The sequence below is a fragment of the Carcharodon carcharias genome, chromosome 10 (assembly GCF_017639515.1).
Source record: "Carcharodon carcharias isolate sCarCar2 chromosome 10, sCarCar2.pri, whole genome shotgun sequence".
NCBI lineage: Eukaryota > Metazoa > Chordata > Chondrichthyes > Lamniformes > Lamnidae > Carcharodon > Carcharodon carcharias.
The window spans coordinates 7,859,089-7,882,152 of record NC_054476.1 but is presented as its reverse complement, the minus strand read 5'-3'; positions in this window follow the sequence as shown (position 1 = coordinate 7,882,152).

Here is a 23,064-nt window from a genome sequence, read left to right as displayed (position 1 = left end):
CAGTTAGAGTTATGAAAGGCATTTTGAGGCCTATTGCTGGAGTCAGGCTGGGATGTTCTAGGTGGCCAGGGTTAGTTTAGCAGCTCAAAAACAGAATTACCTGGAAAAACTCAGCAGGTCTGGCAGTATCGGTGGAGAAGAAAAGAGTTGACGTTTCGAGTCCTCATGACCCTTCGACAGAACTTGAGTGAATCCAAGAAGGGGGTGAAATATAAGCTGGTTTAAGGTGTGTGTGTGGGGGTGTGGGGTGGGGGGGGGGGGTGTGGGGGGGGTTTGGGTTGGGGGAGAGAGAGAGAAGTGGAGGGGGTTGGTGTGGTTGTAGGGACAAACAAGCAGTGATAGAAGCAGATCAACAAAAGATGTCACAGACAACAGAACAAAAGAACACATAGGTGTTAAAGTTCATGATATTATCTAAACAAATGTGCTGATTAAGAATGGATGGTAGGGCGCTCAAGGTATAGCTCTAGTGGGGGTGGGGGGAGCATAAAAGATTTAAAAATATTTAAAAATAATGGAAATAGGTGGGAAAAGAAAAATCTATATAATTTATTGGAAAAAACAAAAGGAAGGGGGAAGAAGCAGAAAGGGGGTGGGGATGGAGGAGGGAGTTCAAGACCTAAAGTTGTTGAATTCAATATTCAGTCCGGAAGGCTGTAAAGTGCCTAGTCAGAAGATGAGGTGGCAGAAACCATCTCTGACACTTCACTTCCCTTCCTTGACCTCGCTGTCTCAATCTCTGGTGATAGACTGTCCACCAATATCCATTACAAACCTACCGACTCCCACAGCTACCTCGACTAAAGCTCCTCACACCCCGCTTCCTGTAAGGACTCCATCCCATTCTCTCAGTTCCTTCACCTCCGTCGCATCTGTTCCGATGATGCTACCTTCAAAAACAGTTCCTCTGACATGTCCTCCTTCTTCCTTAACCGAGGTTTTCCACCCACGGTCGTTGACAGGGCCCTCAACCGTGTCCAGCCCATCTCCCGCACATCTGCCCTCACGTCTTCTCCTCCCTCCCAGAAACATGATAGGGTCCCCCTTGTCCTCACTTATCACCCCACCAGCCTCCGCATTCAAAGGATCATCCTCCGCCATTTCCGCCAACTCCAGCATGATGCCACCACCAAACACATCTTCCCTTCACCCCCCCATCGCCATTCCGTAAGGATCGTTCCCTCCAGGACACCCTGGTCCACTCCTCCATCACCCCCTACTCCTCAACCCCCTCCTATGACACCACCCCATGCCCACGCAAAAGATGTAACACCTGCCCCTTCACTTCCTCTCTCCTCACCGTCCAAGGGCCCAAACACTCCTTTCAAGTGAAGCAGCATTTCACTTGCATTTCCCCCAACTTAGTCTACTGCATTCGGTGCAGGTTTGTGGCTGGGGAGGGGGTCAAGAATGTAAGGAGAGGGGATGTTGTGTTGGGAATGCCTCCTGTCACATTCTCATCTCCAGGAACATTTTGCAGGATCAGGTGGGGATCAGAGGCAATTAAGGCATTTTATTGATGTCGGAGTGGCCATTCCCACATCCTGCAAAGGCTGCCAGCTCAATCAAGGTACTTCCTAGCAGGCCAAGGGGCCATCAGAGAGAGTGTCTCCATATCCCAATCATGGGCCCTGCAGGGATGAAAGATTGCATTCTCGTCCGTGCTTAGGTCAGTGGAGGGGTTTCCCCTCCAACTCAATGGCCCTATTTGGCCATCTCTGTGCTTGTGATCTCTGTGCAATTGGGGTTTCAGCCCTATTTGGCATTGGAGCTCTTTAATTTATCACTCCAACGCAGGTAGTTGAGAGTGATGCCATGTTGAGGTGCCCTTGCACTCTCCTACCGGCCTCAGCAGTGCCCACCACTCCCAGTGGGGTGGGGTTGGCACCCTGACTTCACTCTAGGCTCTCTGATTGGACCTGCAGCGTCGGAAACCCACCTACCCTCCTTCATAGCAGAGCGAACAGGGAGGTGACCAATTAGGAAGCAGGAATGTCGTGGAAGTGGGCGCACTGAAGGCATGGGCCTGCTTGTGGGCCTCCACTGATGTTGAGGTCCTGATGCCTGTCGGAAAAGCCAGCTCCGTGTTTGGGAGAGAACAGAGGTTAAGCCCTGACAAAGCACCCAGGAAACCAGCCACGCAAGAGTCATATGGGCTCGAAACGTTAACTCTGTCTTCCTCTCCACAGATGCTGTCAGACCTGCTGAGTTTTTCCAGCTATTTTTGCTTCTGTTCCGGGGAGGAAAGCCTGGTTACCATGTATTGCATCCACCGTTATTTTGTTAAGGAGCGTTGTGATTGAGCTTCCAGTGCAGACCAGTCACATATCCCTCCAGGAGTGAGATCAACCTGGGGAAAACACTTCAACAAGGAGACAACAGAACTACGTTACATAAGTTTCAGAATTCTATCATTTGCAAAAATCAAAATTCCCGGTAGTTTTCTTGCTTCTTTGAGATGGGCACAAGTAATTTCTGTAGCTTGGAACTTTAAAAAAAACAGCAGGTTACTCTCACAAAACTGCCTTCGTAACATCTCATTTAAATTCTCAGATCATACACTTTGTACTAACTCTTCTTCAAGGGCACCATCAAATAACAGGACCTGCTTTAATCTGCTCCAAGCCCCTGCACTGTATGTGATTATCATTTCTAATTTACTTTTTTGTTAATCCCTGCCTGAGCTATGGTTTTGGCTTTTCTGCACATCACAATCTCATTCTGCTCACACATTAGAGAAATTAGATGAACTATAATATAATTTTACATCCACTCCCAATTTTACTCGCATTCCACACAGAAAATTGAAAACGTTATTTGTCATGGGAGTTTTTTACTTTAAATATAAAATAATCACGTAACAATATACAATGTAATTTTGGTGTTAAACACAGCATAACAAATTTAATGTGCAATATTTAATGCTGACAAACGGCTGCGTTAGGGGTTTACACCTTCCAATTCTAACCACTTACCTGAGATTGAATGTAAATGGTAAATTTTAGCAAATGTAATAATTAAAATGTTACTTGTGTGCTTGAGTTAATTCCCTTTTGCTACATACTGTTAATTCCTACAATTTATTTCAATGGTTATATGGTCAAGTGTTGCAAAATATAAGGGGAATTGTCATTTCTTGAGACAGTTCATTATTATGAAAGTTCCTGCCTCAAGAGCAAAGCAGCAGTATCCTGGGAGGCAGTACTGAGTACCTACTGTTACCTTGCTGACAAATGAAGAAACCTACATTTGAATCGCATGTTGAGAGGTTGATAAGGTCACGGAGAATGGAATTCTCTCACTTATTAGCCAAAGCAGAGAATATAAGAGCAGGGAGGTTATTCTGGAACTATATAAAACGTTAGTTAGGCTACAACTTGAGAACTGTGTGCAGTTCTGGTCACCTCATTACAGAGAGGATGTAATTGCATTCGAGAGGGTACAGAGGAGATTTATGAGGAGGGGAGAGGGCAGGAAATTGGAGTTGAGGCCGAAGTGAGATCAGCCATGATCGTATTGAGTGGCGGTGCAGGCTCGAGGGGCTGAATTGCCTGGTACTACTCCTAGTTCTTTTGTTCTTATGTTGCCAGGACTGGAAAATTGCAGCTGTGAGGAAAGATTGGAGAGGCTGGGGTTGTTCTCCTTGGAACAGAGGAGGCTGAGGGGAGATTTGATTGCGATGTACAAAATTGTGAGGGGTCTGGATGGAATGGATGGGAAGTGCCTGTTTACTTTAGCAGAGAGGTCAGTGACTAGGGCATAGATTTAAAGTGATTGATAGAAAGATTAGAGGGAAGAGAAGAGAAGAGGGCGCAGGGGATCTGGAATTCACTGCCTGAAAGGGTGGTAGAGGCAGAAATCTTCAACCCATTTGGATATGCACCTCAAGTGCTGTAACCTGCGGGGCTACAGACCAAATGCTGGGAAGTGGGATTAGGCTGGGGGGGGCTCATTTTTTGGCCGGCTCAGGCACAATAGGCTAAGAGGCCTCTTTCTGTGCCGTAAACCTTCTATCATTCCATCCCAAAGCACGTCATAGCCAACGATTTATCCTTGAAGTGTAGTCACTGTTGTTATGTAAGCAAACACTGAGCTCAGTTTTACTTAACAAGATCCAAAAGCAACAACAGGGACTAAGGGATAGCTAACCGGTCAGCCGAGCAAGGAATACTGGCCAGCACTCCCTCAGTGCTGCACTGAAGTTTCTGCCTGGATTACTACGCGCTGGAGTCTGCCTTAGGCTCTAGTTCAGGCTCAGCTGCTCTGCTTGTTTTGAACAGGGGCTCTTTTCTCCGGCCTTAAAGATGGAAAATTCCTTACAATTTTTAACCAAATGCTTAATTTTCTAGTAACCCTGGTTCATGGTATTTTCTGGGGGGTTTTTTTTTACATTCCATTGCAGGATATGAGCTTCGCTGGCTGGGCCAGCATTAATTGCCCATCCCTAATTGCCCCTTGAGGAGGTGGTGGTGAGCTGCCTTTTTGAACCACTGCAGTCCATGTGGTGTCGGCACACCCACAGTGCTGTTAGGAAGCGATCCAGCAACAGTGAAGGTACGGCGATATAGTTCCAAGTCTGGATGGCGTGTGATGTGGGGTTCGGAGGACTTGCGGGTGGGTGGTGTTACCATGCGTCTGCTGCCCTTCCTCCTGGGTGGGATACAACAGATTATCAGCCCAGACAGCACATTCTCCCTTGATCCATAATATAGCAGGTATACCCCTTCTCCTATTCCTTCGTGGTTATTTCTGACACAAAGTTTCATTTCAAAGAAGTAACTAAATGAATGATATTCTCTTAATGGAGCATCTTATACATTTCTGTCAACTCCCGCTTACATGGATCACACAAGCCAACCAAAGCAAAAACAAAAACACCTGGAAAAACTCAGCAGGTCTGGCAGCATCTGCGGAGAGGAACATAGTTAACGTTTCGAGTCCGAATGACCCTTCAACAGAACACAAGCCAACCATGTTGGTTGAAATTTTGAATGTCTTTTCATAGTGGAGATGCAAATGGCTGATGTAAATAAAATGTACTGATCTTTATATTTCAGCAAAGCTCCCTTGAAGGGACTGGCGTAAAATTTGGCTTGTATTTCTATGCTTACTATCACGATTTTGTTATTTCTGATGTAGGAGTCAGTGTAGTATTCTAAAGGGTAGACCTGTGTAGCCTATGGCTTTGGTTCTGTTAATTAGATCGTGGTTCAGTCAAAATGAACAATCACTTGGCTTGTGTGATCCATGTAAGTGGGAATTAAAAGCAATGAATAAGATGCTACGTTAATGAGAGAATTTTGCGTTCGGTGGTTGGGGGCGGCCGGTGGGCTTGGGATCGGCTGGGAAATGGCTTGAGGTGCAGGTGGAGGCAGAGAGTGCCCAGGGCTCTGGCATTGGGAGGAGTGCTGGGGATCAGGTCAATGCTCAGTCAAAGGCAGATGATGAGCATCCCGAGTCGTGCATTAGGCAGTAGATGTTGGATGTCCAGAGAGAAGTGTGGGAGGATCTGGCAGAGATCCGTGAGGGTATGCGCGCTGTGGTCTCCGTTGTGGAGGAGTCCATGTGGAGCATCAGCACTGCGTTGACCCCCATGGCAGAGCGCACTGCCTCCTTCATTGAGAGAGTGGCGACTCTCATGGAGAGGCTGCTCCAGGAACAGAATCGGGTCTTCCTGGGTCTGTGTTCGGACCTGCAAACCCTCACACAGGCAATGGCCTCAGTTGATCAGTGTCTGTGTTGGAGATGGATGAAGCACTCAGTGTTCCAGCTAGGTGCTCGTCCATCAATGGTGAGCAGGGAGATCAAGAGTGACTTCACGTTGGTGCACAAGCTGCCTGTCATCTCTGCGGACTCCTCCCAGGGCGCAATGGATGATGCCAGCAGCTCCTCTGCCCCTCTGCCAATGACCGTGGCATCCGATGAGGCTGCAGCAACCTGGGAGATACAAGTTGTGGCACTAGCTGCTCCCACCCAGGCAGGGCCAGCAGAGGCTTCACTGGCCAGAGGATGCCTGCCCTGATCATCAAGGCCAACAGGACAGCAGAGTCAGCTGGCTGTCTCCAATGCCAGTGCCAGTGAGGCAGGAGCACCCAGATGTAGCCTTCACAACTATAAGCTTAAGGCACCATGAGCACAAGAGGGACTGGTCACGGATTATCTTCTGTTGTGCAATGTTTTATTTATTTCAATTGGTCTGGGGTGGAAGACCACAGAAGGTTCTGTTAATTTGTTTTGACTGTCAACATGAGATAATTTGTCATAATGGCCTGAGTATCCTTCACCTTTTTTATTTAATGTGGTGCAGGGTAGGCCAGTATGCAATGCTGGACATGGGTGGCTCGAAAATCTTTTGCACAGGCGCTGGGTGGACTTTGGGGTCAAAGAGAAAGGCCATTTCAAACATCTGGGATGGAGGTGGCAGCACTGGCATGAGATGGTAGCGCTTATTTGGCAGCTTAGCTGAAGGAGCATTGGATCAAGATGTCCCTGGTGTCCCTGCCTCCCTGGAGGTTACAGGGGTCTATCTCCAAATCCTCAGCATTCTCCTCACTGTTCTCCTCTTCAGGCTCTGTACTGGATTCATTCTCTGTGGTCTGTGGAGCTGTGTCAAGATCCTCTTCCTTCAGTGGGTTCCCGCTTGCCAGTGCCAGATTGTGGAGAGCGCAGCATGCAACCACTATCAGTGACACCCGCTCTGGGCGTTATTGTGGTGCTCCCCCTGAACGGTCCAGGCATCGGAAGCGCATCTTCGGAAGACCTGTGGTCCTCTCTATCACTGCCCTTGTGGAGGCGTGGCTCCTATTGTACCGCTGCTCAGCTTCTGTTCTTGAATGGGGGAGAGGCGTCATGAGCCACCTTCTGAGGGGATAGCCCTTGTCACCCAGCAGACATCCATCCAGCCGGGCTGGAGCACTGAAGAGCCCCGGCACCTGGGAGTGTCTGAGGATGTAGGCGTCGTGGGAGCTGCCTGGGTACCTTGCACAGACTTGTAGAATCAGCATCCTGTGATCACACACTATCTGCACGTTCAAGGAGTGGAAGCCCTTCCTGTTGACGAAGGCACCGGGCTCACCTGCTGGCGCCTTGATGGCCACATGTGTACAGTCTATAGCACCCTGGACACAGGGGAAGCCAACAATGGCCGCGAAGCCTCTGGCTCGCTGAGCCTGGCTGGCCTCGTCCATACGGAAATGAATTAATGCCATTACCCGCCTGGACAGAGCTTCTATCACCATCTTGAGCCAATATGGACAGCTGATCGGGAGAGTCCAAACAGATCCCCCACCTGACCCCTGGAAAGAGCCAGAGGCGTAGAAGCTGAGGACCACTGCGGCCTTCAGAGCCACTGGCCTTGGGTGTCCACCCTCACTACTCACAGAGGCAATGCCGCTGACCCTTTTTATCCTGTCTGTCTGCCGGCTTTGCTGATGCGTCGGGCGCGAAATCACACGGGCACCGAAAAATCGGCGTCAATTGGCCTTAACTTGCCTCTTACTTAACGGCGGGCACAGCTCCAGCACCCGTGCATACCCGCCTAGCGAAATGTTGCGCTAGTGCGCGATGACGTGGGGGCACTCACCCGATATCATCGCGTGCTATTTACGCTCGAGCGTGTCGGCCGTGTACCACATGCCAAGCGAAAAATTCTGACCTAAGAGAATATCAGTCAATGAATTGGTCCTTTGAAAAGAAATGTTGTGTCAGAAATAACCACGAAGGAATAGGAGAAGGGGTTTACCTGCTGTATTATGGATCTAGAGAGAATGTGCTATCTGGGCTGATAAGCTGTTGTATCCCACTCAGAAGAAAGGGCAGCAGATGCATGGTAACACAAACCACCCGCAAATCCTCCCCACCCCAAGTCACACACCATCCCGACTTGGAACTATATCGCCGTACCTTCCCTGTTGCTGGTTCTCTTCCTAACAGCACTGTGGGTGTACCTACACAGCATGGGCTGCAGTGGCTCAAGAAGGTGGCTCACCACCACCTTCTCAAGGGGCAATCAGGGACGGGTAAAAGTGCTGGCCTAGCCGGTGATGTTCAAATCCAGCAATGGAACATTAAAAAAAAACAGCAAATACCATGAACATTTGGTCAAAAATTGCAAGGAATTTTCCTTCGTTATATCTGGGGAAATTGTGAGATTTCGAGCTCACCTATTGTTACTTATTTATAAATTGCTTTATTAAATATTGTAGTTTTAGAAATTGTTTAATAGAACCCCTGCCTCCCAGTTTAGAGACATTTTTCCAGCCTGCTCCCTCCCAGTTCTCCCTGTCACATTGCCCTCTACCTCCCATTCACGTTCCCCCACACCTTCAAATCGTGTTGACAATGTACCCCCTTTAGATTCAGACCAGCGCATTCCCCACACCTCTCTTTGCTCATCCAATTCCTACTGCCAATTTATATTGCTGCACATTGTGGATGGGACCATGAGTAATTGGGTACAAAGGCAACATGAGCTAATGAGTTGTATATTTTGACCAGATAGGCTGGTGATGGATTCCCCTATGCCACATGTTCTGAAGTGAGAGCATTCGACCTTGAACAAAGTGAAGAATTTGAGCAAATATTAAACTAGACAATAGTTTTTTATCAATTAAAGTATTAAGGATTGGCTATAAAGAATCACAGGATCACAGAATCACACAGTGCAGAAGAGGTCTTTAGGCCCATTGAATCTTCACCGACACGTCAGAAACATCTGACCTACCTACCTAATCCCATTTACCAGCACTTGGCCCATAGCCTTGAATGTTATGACGTGCCAAGTGCTCATCCAGGTACTTTTTAAAGGATGTGAGGCAACCCGCCTCCACCACCTTCCCAGGAAGCGCATTCCAGACCGTCACCACCCTCTGGGTAAAAAAAGTTTTTCCTCACATCCCCCTAAGTTTCCTGCCCATGAACTTATGGCCCCTTGTGACTGACCTTTCAACTAAGGGGAACAGCTGCTCCCTATCCACCCTGTCCATGCCCCTCATAATCTTGTACACCTCGATCAGGTCCCCTCTCAGTCTTCTCTGCTCCAATGAAAACAACCCAAGTCTATCCAACATCTCTTCATTACATAAATGTTTCATCCCAGGCAACATCCTGGTGAATCTCCTCTGCACCCACTCTAATGCAATCACATCCTTCCTATAATGTGGTGACCAGAACTGCACACAGTACTCCAGCTGTGGCCTCACCAAGGTTCTATACAACTCCAACATGACCTCCCTACTTTTGTAATCCATGCCTTGATTGATAAAGGCAAGTGTCCCATTTGCCTTTTTCACCACCCCACTAACATGCCCCTCCACCTTCAGAGGTCTATGGACACACATGCCAAGGTCCCTTTGGTCCTCAGAACTTCCTAGTGTCAGGCTGTTCATTGAATACTTCCTTGTCAAATTACTCCTTCCAAAGTGTATCGCCTCACACTTTTCAGGGTTAAATTCCATCTGCCACTTATCTGCCCATTTGACCATCCCCTCTATATCTTCCTGTAACCCAAGACACTCAGCCTCAATGTTAACCACCCGGCCAATCTTTGTGTCATCCGCAAACTTACTAATCCTACCCCCCACATAGTCATCTATGTCATTTATATAAATGAAGAATAATGGGGGACCCAGCACAGATCCCTGTGGTACGTCACTGGACACTGGCTTCCAGTCATTAAAGCAGCCTTCTGTCATCACCCTCTGTCTCCTACAACTAAGGCAATTTTCAATCCACCTTATAAAATTACCCTGTATCCCATGTGCATTTGTCTTCTTTATAAGTCTTCCATGTGGAACCTTGTCAAAGGCTTTGCTAAAATCCATATAAACTACATCAACTACACTACCCTCATCTATACCCCTGGTCACCTCCTCAAAAAATTCAATCAAATTTGTTAGGCATGACCTCCCTCTGACAAAGCCATGCTGACTATCCCTGATCAGACCTTGCCTTTACAAGTGGAGATAGATTCACTCCTTCAGAATTTTCTCCAATAGTTTCCCTACCACTGACGTGAGACTCACTGACCTGTAGTTCCCTGGCTTCTCTCTACAATGCTTCTTAAATAGCAGAACCACATTAGCTGTTCTCCAGTCCTCTGGCACCTCCCCCATGGCCAGAGAGGAATTAAAAATTTGAAGAATCAATAACGTTTTGTAATGGTAGTATCTGCATGTAACGGTTTGAATCACATTTACCAAATCAAAGCATAAGGGACGCATTCTTAGAATGATCCATGGCATATTTTCACCATATAGTCACAGAATTTTGTGTAGTGGGTCCACCATAATTTTTATTATATTTTAATGACTCGTTACGATTGTGTTAATCATTGGCAATGTAAGTGCAAACTGGGATGAATCCTACTCTGGGCTAGAGAGAATAAAACAACTTCAATAGATTTGTATTTTTTTAAAATTCATTCACGGGATGTGGGCTTCATTGGCTAGGCCAGCATTTATTGTCCATCTCTAATTGCCCTTGAGAAGGTGGTAGTGAGCTGCCTTCATGAACCACTGCAGTCCTTGTGGTGTAGGTACACCCACAGTGCTGTTAGGGAGGGAGTTCCAGGATTTTGACCCAGTGACAGTGAAGGAACGGCGATATATTTCCAAGTCAGAATGGTGAGTGGCTTGGAGGGGAAGTTTGAGGTGGTGGCATTCCCATGTATCTGCTGTCCTTGTCCTTCTAGATGGTAGTGGTCGTGGGTTTGGAGCCTTGGTGATTTCCTGCAGTGCACCTTTTAGATGGTACGCACTGCTTCCACTATGCATTGGTGTTGGAGGGAGTGAATGTTTGTGGAAGAAGTGCCAATCAAGTGAACTGCTTTGTCCTGGATGGTGTCAAGCCTCTTGAGTGTTGTGGGAGCTGCACTCATCCAGGCAAGTAGAGAGTATTCCATCACACTCCTGACTTGTGCCTTGTAGATGGTGGACAGGCTTTGGGGAGTCAGGAGGTGAGTTGCTTGTCGCATGATTACTAGCCTCTGACCTGCTCTTGTAGCCACAGAATTTATATGGCTAGTCCAGTTCAGTTTCTGGTCAATTGAGTGTCAGCATCACATCATATCAAGTTAACTCCAAAACAAGTTAGATAAAGTTCACTCTGATTGGTTCACTGTGATGTTAGAAGATGACCAGTAATTGTATCAGTTCAACAACACTAAAGAAAAACCATCTCCCCAAAGGGATTTCCTCTGTGCTAATCAGCCCCATGGACTTTTCTTTACTTACCAGGCCCAGTTTCCGAGGGACTCCTCCAGTAGCTCAGCAGTAGCAACATCTCCTGGTCGTACTGCGTTCGGTTTCAGAGTTGCTTGCTCACTGATTGGGCTGGCAGAATCCGGAACCCGCCTGCCCCAGCAAATTAGGAGGCTGGCTGTGGTGAAATTGATGGCAAGTAGGGGCTCTGGAGCGGCTTTTTCATTGCTGGCTCTGGTATCATCCAGGCTCTTGTTTCTTTTCACATACGCAGTAGTTGATGCTAGATGTCCTATCCCTCTCTGACCCCTGGTAATGTACAGATGAATATGCAACTCTTTCTTTTCCAAGCAGTGTAGGGTATGGTGTGAGGATCTTCCATGTCCCAGCAACGTAGACACGGTGGTCAGTAACATCCAATTTCCAGATTTAGCTTTGAGTTCTTCAATAATCTGTATCATATTCCCACCTTAAAATGACCATAAACATCTGTAAATAACTACTAATGTAAATTTATTTATGTGACTCCGTCTTTCGGATGAGATAGTTAAACCAAGCCTGCCCTCTAAGATGGATGGGGAAGATCCCATGGCGATATTTTGCAGAAGAGCGAAGGAATTATCCTTGATGTCGTGGTCAAAAATGTATATCTCAATGAAGGTCACAGAAACATGTTATCACGTTGCTGTTTGCTTTGTGCAACTCGGCTGTTATGCTTCCCTGAGAGTACATGGTGGTGTAGTGGCAGTGTCACTGGATTAGGAAACCCTGGTTAATTCTTTGAGGACATGGGTTCAGGGCTGAAGAAGAGTCATATGGACCTGAAATGTTACCTGTTTTTTTATTTCTCTGCACAGATGCTGTTAGACCTGCTGAGTTCTTCTAGCATTTTCTGTTTTTGTTTCAAATTTCCGGCACCCGTAGTATTTTACTTTTATCTAAGGTATCTCAACAGTTTGAGCAACAGGCGAAGCTAGCTGTTTCACGCTGCTACTATGTAATAACAACGCGAGAGGTATTCACCACTAACAGGTGTTGCCGTCAAGCCAAAACAACATTCTGCCTGTCACACAGGTGAGTCATGTTGTATACGATTTTCAGTGCTGGTGTGGTGTCAGGTGTGTGGGCTGTACGTCCCAACAACTGGTGGATCGTATCAAACAGCATGTCCCTTCAGCTGTTCACAACAGGCGAGGTACCGACTGTACCCAACCAGCCCGCGCTTGCAAAACTCAAAACGTAGGCTGGGATTTTCCGGCCCTGTTGAGGCTGGACTCACTGTGGGAGATTTGGTGGCCCAGCTAAAAGTCCACTGACTTTCGGCCGGACTGGACCCCGCCGCCTGAAAACCCCGCCCATTGTGTCCAGCATTAGCTGTGATTCACAGTGTTTGCTAAACAATCCTGAGTGCGCTAAGAATGATGACACTGACAACCAATTTAAGGTTATCAGTTGGGCTCACCATGTGGCGCACTTACACATGCTGGGAGCTACAGACTAAAGGAACATGTCCACACATTGCGCCTTTTTTCAACTAAACAAAACAGGTGATAGGCATTCTCTGGTTCATTCCCCAGGGCAATGCCTTGACCAATCAGAGTCATCTGTCAGTCATCAGTTAACTGGTGCATTTGCTATGGCAACGCTTCTTTCAATCAGAGTCCATTTGCCAACCAATCAGCACTCTCTCCCCATGCGGTATAAATTGTAGTTCCCTTTACTTTTGGTATTCTTATGAATTGTTCTGATGAGTACAAGACCAACAGCTTCAACAACATGTCTTTTTTCAGCAATACTCAAGGTTGTAAAGTACTCTGGAACATTCTGAGGCCATGAAAGGTGCTACATAAATGTAAGTCTGTCTACCTTCCTCTTTCCCACTTGTTTTTTTTTCTCTCTTTAATTCTCTCTCTCTCTCTCTTTCTCTCTTACTCTTTTTTTTCTTTCCTTTGCTCTCTCTTTCATTAATCCTACCTCGATGCTACTTCTGGGTGCAGTATAGAAACAATTGAGTGACATTCTCTGAAAGGTCTCAATGAAGATGAAGGTGATGGCAGCTAGAGTGTATTAAGATTTACTATACAGATTATAAAGATGTCAGGCACAAAATTTTTATCATTTTCACTGATCAATATTTGAGTCAAGCAAATAAACGTACTTTCAACATGTTCTGTCAGCAACCATTTGTCCAGTTGGATGCAGAATAATATCCGTGAAGAAATAGAGAGCAAATGTTTTCTATTTGTAACAAACCACTTCCGATCGTAAGGCAACATGAGGAGATTAGGGCCTTGAGAATCGGACAGCCAGTTGAAACACCAGCACAGAGGTGGAGCAGGTTGTGAGCTAACAATCAGGCTGTACCACTAAACTTGGAAGGTGTTTTTTATTCATTCATGGGGTGTGGGTGTCGCTGGCTGGGCCAGCATTTATTGCCCATCCCGAATTACCCTTGAGAAGGTGGTGGTAAGCTGCCTTCTTGAGCTGCTGCAGTCCATGTGGTATAGGTACACCCACAGTGCTGTTAGGGAGGGAGTTCCAGGATTTTCACCAAGCGACAGGGAAGGAAAGGTAATATATTTTCAAGTCAGGATGGTGAGTGCCTTGAGGGGGCAACTTCCAGGTGGTGGTGTTCCCATGTATTTTCTGCACTTGTCTTTCTAGATGGTAGTGGTCATGGGTTTGTAAGGTGCTGCCTAAGGAGCCTTGGTGAACTGTAGGTTCAGCTAATTCAATGAATCACTCGAGTCAGGGAGGGTTCCAGAGGCCTGGAAAATCGCTAATGTAATCCCCCGTTTAAGAAGGGAGTGAGGCAAAAGACAGGAAATTACAGGCCGATTAGTCTGACCTTGGTCGTTGGTAAGATTTTAGACTCCATTATTAAGGATGAGATTTCAGAATACTTGGAAGTGCATGGTAAAATAGGGCAAAGTCAGCATGGTTTCATCAAGGGGAGGTCATGCCTGACAAATCTGTTAGAATTCTTTGAGGAGGTAACGAGTAGGTTAGACAAACGAGCCAATGGATGTTATCTACTTGGACTTCCAGAAGGCCTTTGACAAGGTGCCGCATAGGAGGCTGCTCAGTAAGATAAGAGCCCATGGTGTTAGAGGCAAGGTACTAGCATGGATAGAAGATTGGCTGTCTGGCAGGAGGCAGAGAGTGGGGATAAGGGGGTCCTTCTCAGGATGGCGGCCGGTGACTAGTGGAGTTCCGCAGGGGTCAGTGTTGGGACAACAGCTTTTCACTTTATACATTAATGATCTAGAAGAAGGAACTGGGGGCATCCTGGCTAAGTTTGCAGATGATAAAAAGATAGGTGGAGGGACAGGTAGTATTGAGGAGGCGGAGAGGCTGCAGAAGGATTTGGACAGGTTTGGTGAATGGGCAAAGAAGTGGCAGATGGAATACAACGTGGGGAAGTGTGAGGTCATGCACTTTGGTAGGAAAAATAGAGGCATAGACTATTTTCTAAATGGAGAGAGAATTCAGAAATCTGGAATGCAAAGGGACTTGGGAGTCCTAGTCCAGGATTCTCTTAAGGTTGACTTGTAGGTTGAGTTGGTTGTTAGGAAGGCAAATGCAATGTTGGCATTTATTTCGAGAGGACTTGAATATAAAAGCAGGGATGTGCTCTGAGGCTTTATAAGGCTCAGGTCAGACCACATTTAGAATATTGTGAGCGATTTTGGGCCCTGTATCTCAGGAAGGATGTGCTGGCCCTGGAGAGGGTCCAGAGGAGGTTCACGAGAATGGTCCCAGGAATGAACGGCTTAACATATGAGGAATGTTTGAGGACTCTGGGTCTATACTCGATGGAGTTCAGAAGGATGAGGGGGATCTGATTGAAACTTACAGAATACTGAAAGGCCTGGATAGAGTGGATGTGGGGAAGATGTTTCCATTAGTAGTAGAAACTAGCACCTGAGGACACAGCATCAGAGTAAATGGAAGACCTCTTAGAACAGTGATGAGGAGAAACTTCTTTAGCCAGAGAGTGGTGAATCTATGGAATTCATTGCCACAGAAGGCTGTGGAGACCAGGTCATTGAGTGTATTTAGGACCGAGATAGATAGGTTCTTGATTGGTAAGGGGATCAAAGGTTACGGGGAGAAGGCGGGAGAATGGGGTTGAGAAACTTATCAGCCATGATTGAATGGCGGAGCAGACTCGATGGGCCGAATAGCCTAATTTCTGCTCCTATGTCTTATGGTCTAATTAGGCAGGGGTATTCAAACTGTGTAAGTGCAGCCAGGCTAAAACCTTGAAGGAGAACCAGCGATCTGGTATAGCAGTGGGATAATAACCTACGGCTGCTTCACAGGGACAGTGGTGGAATGGGGAACCATGCAAACTGAGTAGTAGGGATTGCAGGCAAATGAAGAAGGGAATGGCAAATATTTAGGAAGTAGGACCTGCATGACCTCCGTAATGGAGTCATGGAGTGGGTGAAAGAACCTGTTTGGATGAGAGAGTGGAGAATTGCAAATAATGTGGAGAGATAGTCCTGGAGGTGACAGGTGCCTTTTGAAATGATTGAAATGAATGCAGCATAGTTCCAACGAAGATATGAATAAAGGAGTACGGGCGCCAGACTTTCGGCAAAATAGGATATGGTCAGCAGCATTCTGGTTGAAGTTTGTGTCGGGTGAAGTTTAGGAGACTGAAAGGGACCAAAAGAAGGATTGCAATGGCAATGAGATCAAAATCAGGTAAACAGAAGTCAACAAGATTGCACATTGTTGATTTCAGTCTGAACAACCAACCAAGCAGGGAGATGGAAATGAGACTAAGGTGCAAAGTTCCTCATAAAGGCTGCAAAAGATTGCTTCTATTTTGCTGATGTTGGCCTGAGACTTGGACGTTTGTGGAAACACTGGAAAACAACTTGCAGCCTTCCAAACTGGAGACCGGGAAACCCAAGTAATCATGGACCCAATGAAAGGTTAATATTCGGGTAAGTTACTGCCCCTTCTGAGATAAATTTCACTTGCAGCCTATAAGAAAGCTACATGTGTGGGTAACACAGGAACATAGGAAGATTGGAACTGGAGTAGGCCATTCAGCCCATTCAATTAGATCATGTCTGATCACCTATCTCAAGGCCACTTTCCCACGCTATCTCCATATCCCTTGATATCATTAATTTCCATAAATGTATCGATTTCTGTCTTGAACATGCTCAATGATTGAGCTTCCACAGCCCTCTGGGCAGAGAATTCCAAGGTTTCGCCACAGTTTGAATGAATAAATTCCTCCTCATCTCAGACTTAAATGGCCTAGTCCTTATCCTGAGATTATGTCTCCTGGTTCTAGACTCACCAGCCAGGGGAAACATCCTATCTACATCCACCCTGTCACGCTCTGTAAGAATTTTGTAAGTTTCAATGAGGTCTCCCCTCATTCTTCGAGACTTCAGGGAATACAGACCCAGCCTCCAATCATGCAAAATTCCCCATGACTTGTTCAGGTGCTACAAATATGGTTTCACCACCACCCCTGTTGGATCCTGTGGATCTTCGTCGCCAGTTTGTTATGAGTGATGGCTGAGCGGTACTATTGATAAAGCTGATTAGCAATCACTTCTTAGGCGGGAACTTTAAGTTTATTTACAAAAGTACTCAGCAGCAACTACACATGTGCTTCCAACTCAAACTCCAGCCCTACAGGCGTCCTGTGGTACTCTCCTATTGGGTACTAAAGATCATGTGATCTTCCTTAACAGGCATTATTCTTAAAGGTACATTACACACTAAATAAAACAATAATTACCACAACTCCCCTCATTTTTACTTTCCACCACCAGACACATGCACATATCTGCACAGATATATCTTTCCTGTGCTTCACCATAAATCTTTTGGTAGGGTCACATCAGCCATGGCTTTGGTGGGTAACCAAATATCCGTCCAGATCCTTGACACAATCTCCTCACGGTGTTTTGCAAGCCTGAGTGTCGGAGGATGAAGAGATCATTAGCACTTCCTTGGCGATCTGCGTTGACATTCAGGGTCTGCAATTGGGCATTGGGTCATCACATGTACTGCATGAAGCCCCATCCTGTTGATCTGTGTAACAGTGTGCCTTTTGGTGCCTTCGGTGGGTATGGGTTCCAGCCATGACTCCAAGCATTTTGGGAAAGCCAGAGATCCTATGGAATGCGATAGACAACTTCCTTTGGAGTGCATGGAAGCCTTATGGTAAATGGTATCATGACCTGGTGAATGCAGGTCCTCACAGTGTTCAGAATGATGCCACACATATGACTGGTACCTGACTGAAATAACCCATTTACATAAAAATGTGGTCACCTTCATGGCCGCTGACAATTAGACAAGGTGGGACTTAGAATGTGGCTGGAAATCTTCCTTTAACATGTCACAGAAATGGTCGATTGACTCTGGCAAATAAGTTTCAATCAATCAACCTATTATGACACTATCCCTGCTCCGACTGGGATTTACAGTCTGCAATGCAGGCAGCCCACAATAACCGGGACCATGTCCAGGCCAAAGTGGAGGGTTCAGAGTTGGGGTATGTGGGTGGGAGGTCGGGCGGGGGGGGAGGGTGTTGTTGAAGGGAATGAAAAATCAAGTGTGGAACCTCCCCGCTCCGACCCATAACAGCTGCCGGACCACGACTGCAGCTGCTGGCTCTCCAGGATTATGACCAGGCAGCTGTAGCATTTTAAAGATGTAATAACAAACTCACTTGGCCTCCCCTCTCCCAATCTCCATGCGCAGAGCAGCCAATGGGACTGCCAGCCTCTGCGTCCTGGAGGCCCTCCATGTTTCAAGCTGTTACCATGTCTTGATGAGGTTTTGCTTGAGATTGTTGGTATATAGTTTTTCTAGATACTATTTGCTTAGACTATTTACAAGGCTTCATGGTGAGAACATGGTTCTACGGACATGGTCTATTCTGTGTCTTGCCCTCTTGGAGCCTCTTGGTGATCTGACCCTGATATCATGCTTACATCATCATTAACATAATGGTCTCATTTATATAAATATTGACCCTTTACTCTACACTTCAATATTGGGACCCGCACACCACCCCTGATTAGATGGTGAATCCTCTCCTTGGCCTTTAATTGGATGGATATTTGAAGATTGCGGTCGGTAATGCCCAACACATGCTTTGCAGGTTTGGGACCTGGGACTAGCCCCCATCCCAATCCCTGATTGTAATTCAGCCCCAGGAGTTGCTGATCGATTTATCCCAATTATAAACATGAGTAATGTTATATTTCCCATTATATGTATTGTAAAATCTAGCCCATTTGTTTTTATTTCAATGATAAACTTTTAAAGAAAAGACTTGAGAAGTCATCAAAATATCCACTGCAGTTCACATTCATCTTTACCTGACTAACTCAATGGTTTTAAAAATCTCAAAATTTATTGTATTCCCGAGGTCATGGAAATAACAGTACGTGTCTTTTACGATAGTAAAATAATGCCTCAGTGTCAGAAACCTATCCTGTGGCTTCATAAAACATTCATGGAACAATTACTTGATTTGAATAATTTATTCACACATCTTCAACTTTAATCTTCAACAGTGCTTCCAACACAGATGCTATCAACTGAAAACATTATCTAGCTGCAGATGATATGGAGATGAAATAAAAGAGTTTAGAGTAAATAAAATATAAAATGATATTACACCTACCACGTACTCATTCAAACAATACACCTTACAAGATGGGGTTTTCTTTTGTTAAGATTTAAAGGTTATATGAAACCAGGAACGGTATGTTGCAGATGGTGAAGTAACAATTGTTGTAATGAAACTTGTCACTGGAGGATTCCCTGATTTGTATAATTAGTTAATCCGAGAGACTAAAATATACTACTTTTTTTAATGGTGACCGTTCATAAGCTGATTATTAAAAACCAGTGTTAATAAGTTCAGCGTTTTAAGTCTGTACCTTTAAACATTATTGGTCAATTTGTCTCGTTACCTTTTCATGTTTGGTTGTGAATTGCTCCAGAAGATTAAGGCAGTAACTTTCAGAAATATATGTGGAATGTTGTTCCCAAGATAATGCTGCAAGGAGGGAAGGGAACACTGGCTCCTGATTGAATGATCTATGAATCCAACAGAGCCTATGTATAGTTTATATAATGGTCTGGTAACTTGCCCAACCAAACTGGGTAGTAAGCCCATTTACTGCAGCAGAAAGTGGACAAGATGAAAGTTGGGAGAACAGATAACTCATTGAAAAAAAATCAGCTTTTCCCAGGGAACGGTAACTGCTCCAGCCCAAGATAAAGCGGACCTTTCCAGTTAACAAGATAGGAATTTACAAATCGCATTTGCGTGTTTGAGTTGTGACATGCTGGTTATTACATTTAAATTGACAAACTGTCAGAAGAGATTTAGAAGAGTTTTGAGGGGACTTGAACACCAACGAAGCTCCCCATCAATTGTGCATGTGTCATGTATCAGAGTATCATTTTATCTTTTCTGATACTTCCAAATGTGTTATATGTGATAAGCAGCATTTGTGATCAAATGCAGGGCTCAGAGACAGTTCTGCTGACAGGCCACATTTGGATGTATTTACTACACCAATCCAGTAAACCATAAAGCTTTTACATCAACACCTGCCCCATCATAGTCAATTTACTTGATTTAAGATTCTGGTGAACATCAGCCACTGTCTTCAATTTCCTAAAACCAGTTTTACAGCACTAATATATGTTCAAAAATATTAATGAATATTCAAAATAGGAGGGGAAACCTCAGGATCTTCCTCCAAGGTAAAAGCAAAATACTGCGGATGCTGGAAATCTGAAACAAAAACAGAAAACGCTGGAAAAGACTTAGCAGGTCCAACAGCATCTGTGAAGAGAGAAAGAGAGTTAACGCTTTGAGTCCGTATGACTCTTCTTCAGAGCCAAGATTTTCCTGCTTTTTAAAGCAGAAATTGTGGTCCAACAGTGAACTTTAGATCCTTAGGTTTGACCGTGTTAGTGCAGTCTCTGTGCCCTTCGAGATACACCTCCCCCTCCTCCTAATCACTTGCTCCCTTAGCCAGAAGGGGAGAATTGTAAATGTTGTTGGTGTTGTTCTGCAGTTTTCTGAGAGGGTTTCATCATAAAGCAGAATCATTTTTACAGCTTCTCATCCCACTGAGGCGAAACATTCACAGGAAGTTTCATCACACGGGAATGCCCATAAAGCTGACGAACTTCACTCCATGGTGATGGGGGGAGTTTAGTATCCTTAAATTTAGAATTTTAATTTTCGCTCTGATGGCAAGTTCAACCCTGAACAGAAAGAAGGATTTGCATTTATATATAGCCTTTCATAATCTCAGGATGTCCCACGTCCCTTTACAGCCAATGAAGTTCATTGCAAATGCAATCACTGATGGCCTGGGTTTTGTGCTGATGATGATAGTAAAGCTGCCAGCGTTCACCATCATTACATTTCTGAAATTGACAGCAATGTCTGCAGTGTGCACATGCACAGAATAATGGGGAAATCCAGAAGTAGCTGTCAATGATTCAGCATTCTTTCACAGGGTGCTTTTGGACTCTCTAATGTTTCAATCAGCACAGAGAAGATGGTATTGGCAAGAACTTGGATTAGTCACCCACTTTGTGTGGACCTTGTTCGCCAGGAAATTTAAAGACTTGGGGTAGGAAGTGCAAGGAACCCGTTCTGGCATTTATGAATATTTACTTATTAATATTTAATCCCTTCAACAGCACCTTCCAAACCCATGACTTCTACCACCTAGAAGGACAAGGGCAGCAGACGTATGGGAACACTACCACCTGCAACTTCTCTTTCAAATGGAGTAATTGAAATAATTCTATATTAAAACTGATTTTAAGACGTGCTTTAACAACATTAAAAGTAGACAAGTCTAGTTATGAAAGCTCTTTCTAAGCATGATGGGAAATATAGCCAACACATAGGCATGATGGGTATGGTACTGTGACAACCCAACTAACAATCATAAGTCAAAAAACTTAATGACCTTCACAGGATGGGTAAACAAATGTTCGGATGAAAAGATGTTAGAGCCAAGGAATTTCTCAGTGTGGAAACAGAGACATCTACAACCTGAATAATTCTGCTCATTAGGTATGCAACTGAAGGTTGGACTAAGCAGTATAATAAAATGTGATAACTATAAGATATAAATATGCTATGCAGCCTTTGTATCGGGGAGACATGCTGCAGAACCAGGTTATGTCTTCCCAGTATATGCTTGAATAAAACCTTTGCTTACTGGAAATTCACAGACTTGACTGGTCTCATCTTTATACCACAACACCCTCCAAGCCACACACCATCCTGACTTGGAAATATATCGCCGTCCCTGCACAGTCACTGGGTCAAAATCCTGAAAGCCCCTCCCTAACAGCTCTGTGGGTATACCCACACCACCAGGACTGCAACGGTTCAAGAAGGCAGCTCACCACCACCTTCTCAAGGGCAATTAGGGATGGGCAATAAATGTTGGCCCAGCCAGCGAAGCCCACACCCTGTGAAAGAATTAAAAAAAAAACTATATTATAGTGGAAGAAGATTTCTATGAGGAGTAAACATTATTCAAAATGGCTTTGAAATCCAGCTACCAGGTTGTTCATTTCAACAAGGAGAACCCAAGAATGTTTTATCAATAAGGTATGGGTAAGAGGATAACTAAGTAATGAGAAGGGCCCTTAAAAGACTGAAAAGGTAACTGTGTGAAGGTGGAGATGGTGGTATGGTTCTTAATGAGTACTTTGCATCTGTCTTCACAAAAGAGGGTAACAATACAGACATTGTAGTTATGGAGGAGGAGTGTGAAATATTGGATGAGATAAGCATAGGGAGAGAGGAGGTATTAAGGGGATTACTGTCCTTGAAAGTGGATAAATCACCAGGACTGGATGAAATGTACCCCAGGCTGTTAAAAGACACCAGGGAAGATATTGCAGAGGGTCTCACCGTCATTTTCCAATCCTCACTGTGTACAGGTGTGGTGCCAGGGGATTGAAGGAATGCTAACATTGTACCTTTGTTTAAAAAGGGAGCGAGGGATAGATTGGATAATTACAGGCCAGTCAGCCTGGCCTCAATGGCGGGGAAATGACTGGAATTAATTCCAAAGGACAGGATAAACTGTCACTTAGAAAGGCACGGATTAATCAAGGACAGTCAGCACGGATTTGATAAGGGAAAGTCATGTCTAAATAACTTGATTGCATTTTTTGACGAAGGAACGAGGAGAATGAATGAGGGCAGATGATGAGGTCTACATGGATTTTACCAAGGCTTTTGACAAGTTCCCACATGCAGACTGATTAAACAAAAATAAAAGTCCATGGGATCCAGGTGAATGTAGCAAGCTGGATACAAAATTGGCTCATTGGCAGGAAACAAAGGGCAATTGTTGAGGGATGGTTTTGTGACTGGAAGGCTGTTTCCATTGGGGTCCTGAAGGCGTCTTCTAGGTTGCCTGCGTTTTCTGGTATGTGTTAATGATTTGGACATAAATGTAGGGCGAATGATGAAGAAGTTTGCAGACGACACAAAAGTTGGCCGCGTGGTAGATAGAGAGGAGGATTACAGGAAGATATCAATGGGCAGGTCAGTTGGGCAGGAAAGTGGAAAATGGAATTCAACCCAGAGAAGTGTGAGGTGATGCATTTGGGGAAGTCAAACAAGACAAGGGAGCACACAATAAATGGGAGGATACTGAGACATGTAGAGGAAATGAGGGACAATGATGTGCATGTCCACAGATCCCTGAAGGTAGCAGGACAGCTTGATAAGGTGGTTAAGAAGGCACTTGGAATCCTTTCATTTATTAGCCGAGGCAGAGAATATAAGAGCAGGGAGGTTATTCTGGAACTA